A 5,808-nucleotide genomic window follows, 5' to 3' on the forward strand; every position below is an offset into this window, starting at 1 on the left:
TTACAGGTGAAGATTAAGTTTTGCCAGCACCATTTGTTGAAGACGCCAAAGGTTCTTGGCGCCTTTGTCAAATATCAAGTGGCTGAAATTGCATGTACTCGGGTTTGCATTTTCAATGATGTTCCATTGATCTCTGTGTCTATTTTTGTGCCAGTACCATGCTGTTTTTAAGGCTATAGCTCTGTAGTATACTTTGAGATCTGCTGTAGTAATATCCCCAGCATTGCTCTTTGTGCTCAGGGTTGCTTTGGCTATCCAGGCTCTTTTGTGTTTCCATATGAATTTAAGGGTTTTTTTTTGTTTTTTGTTTTTTTTTTCAAATTCTGTGAAGAGTGTCATGGGGATTTTGATTGCATTGAATCTATATATTGTTTTTGGTAGGATGGTCATTTTCAAAATATTCATTCTTACAGTCCATGAGCATGGGCGGTCCTTCCATCTCCTGGTGTCTTCCTCAATCTCTTTCTTTAATGATTTAAAATTTTCATTGTAGAGATCTCTGGTGTCTGTGGTCATATTTTTTCCAAGACACTTTTTTTTTTAGCTATTGTGAATGGGAGCATTTCCTGGTGCTCCTTTTCCAATTGCTTGTCATTGGTGTATAGAAAGGCTACTGACTTTCATAGATTGATTTTATAACCTGTCACTATACTGAAAGTTCTAGGAATTTTCTGGTGGAATTTTTGGGATCTCTTAGGTATAGTATCATATCATCCACAAAAAGTAATAGTTTGACCTCTTCTTTTCCAATTAGTAGACCTTTAATTTCCTTCTCCTGTCTTATTGCTATAGCAAGAGTTTCAAGCACTATGTTGAAAAGGAGTCAAGATAATGGACTTCCTTCTTTGGTTTCTGATTTTAATGGGAATGTTTCTGATTTTTCTCCATTTAGAATGATGTTGGCTGTGGGTTTGTTGTATATAGCTTTAATTATGTTGAAGTATGTTCCCTTTAGTCCACTTCCCTTTAGGACTTTGAACATAAATGCATGCTGATTTTTGTCAAAAGCCTTTTCTGCATCTATTGAGATGACAATGCAGTTTTTGTCTTTGAGTTCATTTATATGATTAATGATGTTTTTGGACTTCCATATATTGAACCATCCCTGCAACTCTGGGATACAGCCAACTTGATCATGGTGAATGATCTTTTTGATTTGTGTCTATATGCAGTTTGCAAATATTTTGTTGAGTTTTTTTGCATCTATGTTCATTAATGTTATAGGTCTCTCTCTATATATATTTTTGGTTGTGTCTTTACCCAGCTTGGGTATTAGAGTGATGCTGGCTTCATAGAAGGAATTTGGGAATTCTGCCTCTGTTTCTATCTTCTTGAAAAATTTAAGTAGTATTGGTTGAAGGTCTTCTTTAAATATCTGGCATAATTCTGCTGTAAATCCATCTGGACCTTGGCTTTTTTTAGTTGGGAGGTTTTCTAATACTGTTTCAATTTCCTCCTATGTTATGGGTCCATTTAAACTGTTGATCTCTTCTTGGTTTAACTTTGGTGGTTCCCATGATTTTAGGTATCCATCCATTTCTTTTAGATTTTCAAATTAGGTAGAGCATAGGTTTTTCAAATATTCCCTCATAATGGTCTCAATCTTTTGAGTGTCTATTGTGATGTTTCCCCTTTCATCTCTGATTTTGTTGATTTGGTTTACTCTTTCTTTCTTTTGGTTAACTGGGCTGCATCTATCTATCTTGTTTAGCTTTTCAAAGAACCATCCCATAGATTCATTGATTCTTTGTATTGTTTTGTTTGTTTCTATTTCACTAATTTCTGCTCTGATTTTTGTTATTTCTTCTCTTATGCTATGTTTGGGTTTCATTTGTTCTTGCCTTTCCAGGGTCTTGAGTTGCAGTGTTAGGTCATTTATTCGGGCTCTTTCTAATTTTTTAATGTAGGCACTTAGAGCTATAAACTTCCCTATTAGGACTGCTTTTAAAGTGTTTCAGAGGTTTTGTTGTGCTGTATTGTCCTTTTCATTGAATTCCAGGAATTCTTTTATTTCTTTCTTAATTTCTCCTTTGACCCACTCATTGTTTAGCAGTGTGTTTTTCAATTGCCATGAGCTCTTATAGTGACTAAGGTTTTGTCCAGAGTTGATTTTGAGCTTTATCACACTGTGGTCTGATAGAATGCATGGGATAATTTCAATTTTTTGTATTTGTTGAGATTTGTTTTGTGGCCCAGTATGTGATCAGTTTTTTAAAAAGTTCCATGGGGTGCTGAGTAGAAAGTGTATTCTTTTGTGCTTGGGTGGAATATTTTAAAGATGTCTGTTAGGTTCATTTGATGTATGGTATCATTTAATTCAGACGTCTCTGTTTATTTTTTGTCCAGTTGACCTGTCTAATGGAGAAAGTGAGGTATCGAAGTCCCCTACTATTACTGAGTTGGGGTTAATCTGTGTCTTAAAGTCCTGCAGTGTTGTTTTTATGAATTTGGGTGCACCAGAGTTTGTTGCATATATGTTAAGGATTCTAATTTCTTCCTTTGATCATAATGAAGTGACCCTCCTTATCACTTCTGATTAGTTTCACTTTGAAGTCTCTTTTGTCAGATATTAGAATTGCAACCCCTGCTTGTTTCTTAGTGCCATTTACTTGGAACATTCTTTTCCATCATTTTACTGTAAGGTAGTTCCTGTCCTTAAAGGTGAGATGGGTTGCTTGCAGACAGCAAAGAGATGGATTTTGTTTCTTAATCCATTCACTTAGCCTGTGTCTTTTGACTGGGGAGTTCAGTCCATTGATATTTAAGGTTATTAATGAAAGATGTGTATTGATTGCCATCATTTTGATTGCTGTTTGTGTTCTCTGTCTAATTTTGTGTTTCCTAGATTACAACTATTTATTTCTTTCATTTCCCCTAGGGTATAGTTGCTTCTCTCTCCACTCTCTGTATTGCTTCAAGTATTCTTTGAAAGGCTGGTTTTGTGGACATGTATTCTTTCAGACTTTTCACCTCATGGAAGATTTTTATTTCCCCCTCAACTATAATAGACATTTTTTGCTGGGTAAAAACTCTGGACTGACATCTATTTTCATGCAGAACTGGAAATACCTTGGTCCAGGCTCTTTTGGCTTTCATAGTTTGCATTGATAAGTCAGCTCTAATTCTGATGGGTTTTCCTTTACATGCTACTTGTTGTTTTTCTTTTGCTGCTTTCACTATTCTCTCTTTGTTCTGTACATTTGTTATTTTTACTATAATATGTCATGAGGAATTTCTTTTCTGATCTTATTTGGTGTTGTATGTGCTTCCTGTATTTGTATAGGGATATCTTTCCTTAATTTCGGGAATCCTGTTTAAGATCTGGTCAACACCATTAATCTGAAATTCTTCTCCTTCCTCTATGCCTATGATCCATAGATTTGGTCTTTTCGTGATGTCCCACATCTCTCGCACATTTCATTCTTGTGTTTTAAAAATTTTCCATAATCTTTGCTTGAGTGGTCCAATTCTTCAACTTTATCCTCTAGTGTTGATACTCTGTTTTAGATTTTATTTATTCTAGAGGTGAGGCTTTCCCCTGTTGTTTCAAGTTGGCTTATTGAGTTTTGCACTTCCTTCTTCATTTTGGCCTGAGTTTTCTTCAGCGTTTCTATCTCTTTTGTGAATTATTCAGAAGTTTATCGTTATCTTTGTTTAGCTCTTTGATTTGTTTGTTCTTGTGTTCTTTAAATTTGTTGAATTCCTTGATCATGTTTATGATTGTTCATTTTTTAAAATTTTTTAAATTTATTTTTATTTTATGTATATGCATGTATTGCCTGCATGTAGGTAAGTGCACTCGTGTCGTGCAATGCCCGTGGAGGTTAGAAGAGGCTGTTGGATTCCCTGGGACTGGAGTTACAGACAGTTGTTAGCTGCCATGTGGATGCTGGGATTCAAATCTGGGTCTTCTGTAAGAACAAGCAGTGTTCTTAACCGCTGAGCCATCTCTCCAGCCCCCATGATTATTCTTATAAATTCAGTGTCCTGGGTTATCTCTAGGAGCTTCTCCTTGGAGAACTCTTCTACAGGATTGATGGAGTTTGGTGGAGACATAGTGTTTTGGCTTTCCATTTTATTATTCTTTTGTTGTGATCTTGACATGTGAATTTCTTTTGTTGTTTATGATTCTGGTATGAGAATTAAATTGATGTATGCTTCTGTTTGTATTATCTGGGTGCCTAGATCTTTTCTTTATTGATTATGTAAAACTGGTTGGTACAGGGTTTAGGTTCTCCCATGTTTAATTTGGAGGGAAATGATGGCTTCTGTTTAGCTCGTCAGGAGTACCCACAGAAGCCCAAATCAGGTTCCAGTCAGGTACACTCAGGTTTCCTTGACCACTTAGAGGCAGGATCTGGGCATGCTCAAGCTGTCCACCCTCTCAGGTTGTGTGCTAGGATCTCAACCTTAGCCTACCAAAGCCAAATCTCCCCTGGGTCCTTGGGAGGGCCCTCAAGAAATCCTAGGTAGAGGGGTGAGTATGGCACAATTAAGTGAAGCTCACTAACATGTGGACGCAGGACCAAGGACCTCTCAGGCAGTCCCCTGCATTCTCAGCCCCTCTGTCACAGACAGGCCAGAGGGAGGCCAGAATTCCTCACTCTCTGGCAGTCTGCTGAGATCAGAACTACTACACTGATGGAGGTCGGAAAATACCCTCTCAGGCTGTCTGCTAGGACTTCAGCCTTAGCCTACCAAGGCCGATCTGCTCTGGGGCCTTGGGAGGGGCCTCATGAAATCCCAGGAAGGGGGATGGGTATGGCACAATTAGGGGAAGCTCACCACTGTGTGAAGGCAGGAACCAAGACCTCTCAGGCAGTCCCCCTTGCGTTCTCAGCCCCTCTGTCACAGAAAGGCCAGAGGGAAGCCAGAATTGGGCACTCTCTGGAGGTCTGCTGAGATCAGAGCCACTACACTTATCTCTCATTCAGAATCTTATCATCAGTATATTTCTTTAAGATTTCAAGGGATTACACTTCCCAGACATTAGGCTTGAGTCCATATAAAAAGTTATTTAGACAATTATTTTTCATTGATGATTTTGTTCCTAATCAGGAAGTGCTGTTCAGATGTAAGACTTCAAATCCTGGCCTGCAATACTGCAGTGCCCACCTGTAGCTAAGGGAGACAAACAGCTGTTTTTCTAAACTGATGGATAAATTTGTTTTCACCGCCCATCTAGAAGCCTATAAGAGGGAACTGACACTGATTCTAACCACTCCAACAGCTGTCAAAATACCTGAAATCAAATTCTGAATCCATCACTCTCGAGTCCGGCCTTGGAAGACAAAAGAAAAATGAGGAGGAACCCAATAGAGGGATGCTTTTGGAAGCCCTTGTCAAGAAATTCTAATGGACTCTCATATGAATATTTGAAGTTTTCCCTGTTCTGACTTTTTTCTAGTTCCTTGTCTAGAGCTTTTAATGCTAATTACTCTTGCCTTGACTTGTCCTTCATCAGTCAAGGACTTTCTTTTCCCTTACAGATAACAGTTATGCAACAAGACAGAGCGGTCTCTGTCCTGATTCCCTATTGGCAGTTTGGGTGATCTCTTCAGAGGATGATGTGAAGGAATAGGAGGTAGGAACTGGCTAAGCAGTTAGGGGAAAAAGAGCTTCCCCAAAACTAGCCTGTTTCTTGGCCGAAACTTGCAATGTCCTTGGGCTTCTTAGTAACATACTTCATTCCAAAGGCCAAAAATGTTGAAACTGTTTGGGAGTTTTTATCTAATCCTTAAAATATTTTAGTGTTATATCTTCAAGGGGATTAGTTAGAGTACCCAAAAGACCCATAATAAATAAATA

The sequence above is a fragment of the Nannospalax galili genome, unplaced genomic scaffold (genome assembly GCF_000622305.1).
Source record: "Nannospalax galili isolate Female #2095 unplaced genomic scaffold, S.galili_v1.0 scaffold1035, whole genome shotgun sequence".
Taxonomy (NCBI): domain Eukaryota; kingdom Metazoa; phylum Chordata; class Mammalia; order Rodentia; family Spalacidae; genus Nannospalax; species Nannospalax galili.